At 36.5% G+C, this 7304-nt stretch overlaps 1 protein-coding gene across 4 annotated transcripts in view; it reads left to right on the top strand.

Moving 5' to 3' along the window:
- The first annotated feature begins 935 nt into the window (after nt 1-935).
- trpc5a (transient receptor potential cation channel, subfamily C, member 5a) overlaps nt 936-7304 on the top strand; it is a 74756-nt gene continuing 68387 nt past the window's right edge. For 2 of the 4 annotated variants that reach the window (XM_082163617.1, XM_082163614.1), the window contains exon 1: nt 936-1120. The gene's annotated coding sequence lies outside the window, so the exon portion shown is untranslated. Of the gene's footprint in view, nt 1121-1157; nt 1531-1558; nt 1939-7304 lie in introns of those variants that run through there. The other 2 variants (XM_082163615.1, XM_082163616.1) reach the window with 2 other exon arrangements.

Genomic DNA, 7304 nt, shown 5'->3' with positions numbered 1-7304 from the left:
TGAACAAAGACAGTCTCAAAAATGCGTTTAGAAATCGCTGCTGTTTCTGACGTCACAAACTACCTTGTAACCAATCACATCAACATGTGATCGTCAAGGAGTGGATCTCTGAGCTGGTGTGAGTGAGTGGAGGCTGGGCTAATTTGCATATTCATAGAAGGTATACTAAATGAGGCAAGGGTGTAGAGTTACATTCAAGCTATTTTAAGGCATGAAGAATTTTTTTCAAGAAAAAAACGTTTAAGTATATCATTTTGGTGATAAACGATGAATTTTAAGGGTTACAATTATTGACTACAGGGGGACTTTAATAGTTAGTTAATAATGAGAATTAGACCCTAATCTAAAGTGATCACAGAATTTTAATTACAATTCCTGCAATTCCAAATCATAGCAATTTAAATTATACATTATTTTACAGTAGCCTAAATTTACAATTGCTGTTCTTTAAAATGTTTTATAAGATAACTGGTTAACATGTAGAGTCTGTATAGTCTAATTATATAATTTTTTATAGTGTATGGCTTTAATTGCCATGGAACATACTGTAAGCAGTTTTTTTTTGTTTTGTTTTTTGTTCATTTGACTGGTAATACGCCCCTGGTTACTATATGAAACGGAGAGAAAAATGCAGCAAAAACATTCTTCAGAACATCTCCTTTTGTATTCTACAGAAGAAAATGCATATGGATTTGGAATGACGGCTGAAAAAATTACAGAATTTTCGTTCTAAGATGTCCTCTAACAGAATCATTCCCATTTTTAGAAGGTTTAATATTGCAGTAAAATCATCTCTATCTCCAACATTTAAGAGTTAAATTATAAGAAGGGAAACCCCGTAAGTGTTGTTAACCAATAAAAGAAAACTTGTAGCAATTCTAACGGTTGTGTGATGTCACGAATCAAGCGCCACGGCAGCATCCCTCAGTCTGACACCATGACAACCTTAGCGCGCGAACGCTGGAATCTTTGCTGCTGCCGCGAAGCCCAATATGAAGACAAGATGCCGCCATACGAGCGCGAGACGCACTTGTTCTTTTGAAATATTCCTCGCTCCGCACTTTTGGAAGAAGACGTCGGAGATTTGCGAAACCACCTGTATCTAGCGTCCGTCGGCAATGTGAGTTAAACAGTCTTTCTGTTGGCCAAACCTTAATATTTCTGTGCCGTTAGAACTGCGCTGGTTTGAATACACTAAAATCAGGAGGGATGAATTGCGCATTGGAGTCAGGGATGCTCCGTCCTCATGGCGTTTACGCGTGGAGAGCCCACTGGGGCGTGTGTGCTGTGCGTGTTAATGCATGTGTGAGAGAGTGAGAAAGGAAAATAGAGGAAAGAAAAGAGGCTTGTACATTCGCCGCACGCGTTCCACTGGCTCTAAATGGGGAATATGAGGATCTTGTGAGGACGCCAAAGATAAATAGTATTCCAGACTCTCCTGCCACATAAGAGGACCACGGAACACCTTCCCCAGAGACCCCTTGTTTAATACGAGGTGCGATTGAATATCCACATAGTAAGACGCATCAGGTAAGCGATACGGGGTTGCATTCCCATTTGATGCGTCGCAAAAGTGAAAGCGCACAAGCGCCTTCGTATACCTCCATATGCAGGTGTCAGTGCGTGCGCTTGATCAACAAAAATGGACATCACAAAACTGGCCACGGAAACCTGATCTGCAAAGTACCTAAATTAAGCGTTTTCATGCGGATTTTAGTCAATTGGGGAAGCTTCTTGAGATTTGACAGCCAATTGAGACCAGTTCATTCGATAAGAGTTATCACAATATTTATGTTCTGTTTACTTAAAGGGTCTTCTAACAACTTAGATATTATCTTGTAATGATGTATTGGTCTTCCATCATCTTAAACGCTCCTGATTACTGCATGGATGCTTAATGCTGCAGTGTTGGTCTGAGTTCAACTTCGAGATCGCACGGTATTGCTCTTTAATGACGATATCAATACAGATTATTTATGATGTGTCCAATAACCGATACGCATTACAGATTTGTAACTATAATTTCCTGCTTTATGACACATAATTATCATAATACAACAACAAAAATGGTATGCCTTCTGAATAATGTATTATTATTATCATTTCCATGATATTTATTCAAAGTTGATTTGTGATCTAGATGGTTTAGGGCTGTCTGGATATTAAACAATTCTCACTTCTCTGGACAAAATTATTCTCTTCTTATCAGGACAAATATTGGTCAAACTGATTATCAGTCTGTATCTGTTCAAAATGGCAGATTATAATGGTTATGGAAAAATATATACATGTTTTTTGCATGCATTAATGCATCTAAGACTTGCTAAGTATAGCGAGGCACAGCTTTCTGCAGGATAATTATTGATACTCGCTGGCGCTGCTCTCTGAGGGCTATAGAGTGTGATCAAAGATTTATACACTCGTTCCAGGCGCTGTCACGTGTGGAAACAGAGGTTAGGAAGTAGACAGGTTTTGTCCCAATAGATTGTCCATGCTCATTGCCTCAAGGGAGCTGAGGGAAAAGAAATTGGTGTGAGCAAAACAGTTTGGTCTGTAAAGTAAATTTATATTTTTTTAAATGCATATCATTAATGATTTGGGGAAGCTAGTAATATTTCACAGGCAATTGTCACCAAGGATTCAAATGATAGTTGTTGTAACATTTATGTTCCGTTTAGTTAATAGGGTCTAACATAATTAGATTGTATTGTAATTGTGTGTCTTGTATAGTATCTGGGTTCCATCATCTTAAAAGAGTTATCCTAAAAGAGTATAATGCAGTGTTGGTTTGAGGTCAACTTTTTAGATGGTAATGGTTATGTAAACAAAGATAATTCTTTTTGGCATGAATTAATTCGTCAACTTTACACTGCGGCACAGAAGCTGGAACTGAAGTGATATATTTTAAAAAAGGTGCATTTGTATAGACATTATTAATGCAGAAATTATGTTGTAAAATGTTATTGCCTGTTAGCTGTCATTGACCCAGTAGTGGGACATTTGACACATTTTTTATTGCCTTTCCCCCCCATTTTTTTTCAGTATATCTGCTTTACAGTAAATGTTCTAAACTTAAATGGCCATGAATGCTTTGGAAAACAGACAGGCTGGAAAACATGTAAAAAAAAAAAAAGTGTAAAAAAGTAATAATTATTTTTTTTAAGTGCTTTCCAACCTATGCATTCCGAAGTCACCATTTAAGTTCAGAAATGATGATGCACAGAACCATATAAACAGTGGGTCCAAAGAGTCCGAGAGATTTATGGAATGGAACAAATAACTTACACTTTTGAGGCAAGATGGAGCCCAGTTTAAAGAATAGTACATAACAATGACCAACAAACCACTGTAAATACGATAAATTATCGTGAAATGATAAACGGTAAAGACTGTAATGGTAAAAGACTGTAAAAAATACTACGGTGAAAATCTGTTAATTGGTTAACAGAACGTTTCCGTACTATATAAGTAAAAGATCTTAATTTTGCAGTTAAATACATGTTACATTAACAATTTTTGGAAGTGAGAAAGAATAAGTCATTGTATAATTTACAGAGAAAAAACGTAAATTGACATTCCCCGAATTCCCTGTGACACTTGACATTTGATGTATTTTCGTTGAAATAACTGTTTCTTCTTAGTTTTTTCTAATCAGTTATGTACATTAGGGTTTCATGCTACATATAATGTTGTTAAATTAATGTTTACTGCGTTTTTTTTATGTTGTGTGTTACCATGATGGTGTTAAGTTTTTGTGTGAATGACCCTGTACACCTTCTTTATATTAGTATTTGTCCTTTCAGTTTGTGGAAAAGCTGCTTGTGATGAGCACTGATTCAACATTTGACTTTCTCATCACCACCCGTTTTTGGTGGTTGTCAGTGTATTACAAAGGTACCAACCAGATATTAGTACTTCAATAGTGTACTTCAATAGGTTGGCAAATGGACATTTTATCAGTTAATGAATAAATTTGTTTTTACTGTGAATTCAAGTTCAATTTGTAAAACCTAAAAATGTTGCTAGGTTTTTGTTTTTTTACGGTAAATTTCTGGCAACCACAGCTGCCGTTTTTTAAAAATATAATCATATACATATGATTCTGCCGTGTTATTGGTCCATTGGTCCACCCCACATAAATTATTAAATAAAGCTGGTTTGGATATGAGGGTCAGATGAGATGGGTCAGTGGCATATTTTAGTACATTTTAGTATATACATGGGATGTGTGTGCATTTACCTTAATATCTGGCCATCTCTGAGCGCTGATGAGTGTGACCAACGGTTTATACGCTCGTTCCAGGTGCTGTTTTGAGTGGAAACCAAAGGAAGGCAAGTATAGGGTTTGGACTGTCCATGCACATTGCCTCAAGGTTAGCTCAGGGGAAAAAAAAGGAAATTGGTGCAAGCAACACTTGGAACACTTATTAGGAAGTAACAGAAAAAAAATCTTTACTTTATAACATTCAGTTTGTTGGTATATGAGAGACGTTTTGAGTTTGTAAGCCAGGGCTCATTTGGGCTAATGTCTCCAGGGATCAATCTAACCTTGTCCCCAGTTTTTCATCTCCATGGCTGTAATGAAATTGCACAGGACCCATCAGGGTCCAACCTTTCAAACCCTTGATTATAAGTGAGTGACCTAATAAGATTACATCGCTTAATGGTGCATTACATAAGACAAACAGATTTGGGACTTAGCAAATACAGGTGTGTGTTTACTGGACCGCTCACAGGTCTCCAAAAACAAATTGCTTTTAGCAATTTGTCATTATAAAATGATCAATAAATTATCGGAAAGTTTCATAAGATATTTTGTTTCCTTAAATATTACATCTTTATAGTACAGTGCACCCTTAAGTGATTTTAAGGATGCTAAAGCATTCAAAAAGAGTTCTTGAAGGACAAAGAGTAACAACGTGTGTGATAAGTTCTCCAGACCTCTTATCCTTGATTCCTCTTGCTTATTATGTCATTGTGGCCATCATTCAGGACATGAAGAAGATAAAACAGACTTATTAGCACCAAGCAAAGCATAGATTCTTCAAAAGGTACAGTGGTAAAAAAACAGTGAAAGAGTGGGAGAGGAAGAAGGAAAAAGAGAAAAAAGGACAAAGGGAGAAGGTCAGATTTACTTAGTGAGAAGATAATAAATCTAATAGATTTGCAGGGTGTCTGGTGGCTTATGCTGTCTGGCTTTGCTGTGACGGAGTGTTTGAGACCAGCTGAAGTCACCTCCATCAAAGCCCAGACTCATACAAGCTGCTTACGTGGTTTATATCAAATCAGAGCTCATTACTGAAACTGCCAGTGCTCTTTAGCAAGAATAGTGTGCCATTGTTGGAAATGCTGAATGTACTATACTGTTTTGGTCATGATAAAAATGCTTTGGAGGCATTGTTACATCTAACGTTTCAATTATTGGTCCGCGTGATTTCAAAATGGATCTTTTTAAATGCCTCATGCTAAAGGTAGCCTACACATTTTGCCTGTTTGGGAAAACATAAACTTGTGTTTTATTTACAGTTATATAATGTTATTTAAATTTGATTAACAGTCTAATCAAAATCTAAAGCCCACAGGTTACCGACCAGTCCTATCTAAACAATTTTTTCAATGCATTATATTACCAGAGAAGCTTTAGTGAGTTTGGAATTTAATTTAATTTTGAAATCAAATTTTGTATGACTATTTGATTTCATATTTTGCTGTATAACATCAGTAACATTTGCTGCAAGGTAAATTAATCTCTGTCAAATTATGCTTTTTTTTTTTCTTCATTCAACCATGATAAGTGGTTCTGATTTGTAGACTCTTTTTAAATGCAGTACTGCATAATTTAAAAGACAAAGACAAACGGCAGATAAAATGCTTTGCAAAATCACACTTTACACTTCCAGCCAATGTACAGTAAGAATAATATCCAATAAAAAGAAACCTGCTTATAAAAGGCATTTTGTGCTCCAGACCCACATTCAATTTGGCAATGTATCACTAAAAATAGTTATTATAGCTATTACATAGTAATTAATGTAATTCTAAAAATATTATTGTACCCAATACTTGTGATTTTAATGCTTAGAATTTCATGCTAATGTCTCCAGTGAGTCAATTCTGAGTGCGTTTCATGTGAGACGAGCTATTGGTGTGGCACATGGATAGAGCGCTCCAAATCAGTCACGTTTGAGGTCCCTTACTCTTTAGGATGCTGCACTAGATGCTCGCTAGGTTGTGAAACAGAGCTGTAGACACACAAATCAGAAACTTTGATCCCATCTCACATCGATGACACATTCTTTAGACATGACAAAATCATGGCTTTGAAGTGTCGCCTAAGTTCATGGAGAGGAGAGTAACTCAACGTGCCTGGCATATTGAACTCTCACACCGATGCTCTATATCACTGCCACAGCTTCTCCATATGTCACTGCGCACAGCTCTTAACCCTGAAAATGACTCACAAGATGAACTCACTCGTGGCTTATTCTTTCCCGTAATTATCGCTGCTACTGAATTAAACAGCCTTTCCATAGACCAGCGAGTTCGTTGACGTGGATAAATGATAGAAAATTGTGTTTGTGTGTGTGTTTATGTGTTACAAACGACAGGGAGACTATGGGTTGTTAATTCAACTAAAAGGTTAAACTGGAGACAGGCTGTTGGGAATACATTCAGGTATGACTGGAAGATTAAAAAGAAAAGTGTATCTGTTGTACAGAAGCGTACAGATATGACTGAATTTAGAGCTGATTTTTAATGATACATAATAAATAATAATAATAATAGATACCTCTAATGAGAGAAAACAACTGATTTCAGAATTGGCAGCATATATGCCAGGAAAGAAAAGAAAACATTTGATCATATTTGATAATGTAAGCAACTAGTTTACACAAAATAGCCCCTTTCCTGCTTGTCAATATTTGGAGAAGCAGATCTGGGATTTTCATGTTTATATGTGAAATATGCTGGGAAGAACAGGCATAGTCGGCGATGTTTCTATGCTTGTCTTTCGTGAGTTTGTTTTGGATCATGAGAGATTGTAGAGCTTAGCTCTTCATAAAAATGTAAAGGTTTCCCAAACACCCTCAAGGGTTTGCTCATGGCTTTATGACATGATGGTGGAGCACATGGCTAAAAGTTTGCTAAAAGGAAAAGATATAATAGTGAGGCGAGCTGTCACTTTGTATTGTTAGAGAATCTGACAGGAGGAAGCATTTTCCTTCCTCTCAGACGTATGTTAAATTTTCATTATACGTCTGCCTGTCAGTGTTTGTTAGGGTTTGTCGAATGGGTAATGGAAA

Source organism: Leuciscus leuciscus, assembly GCF_965113295.1.
Source record: "Leuciscus leuciscus genome assembly, chromosome: 3".
Classification (NCBI taxonomy): Eukaryota; Metazoa; Chordata; class Actinopteri; order Cypriniformes; family Leuciscidae; genus Leuciscus; species Leuciscus leuciscus.
The sequence above is the reverse complement of the archived record's forward strand: the minus strand, read 5'-3'. Positions and strand labels throughout refer to the sequence as shown.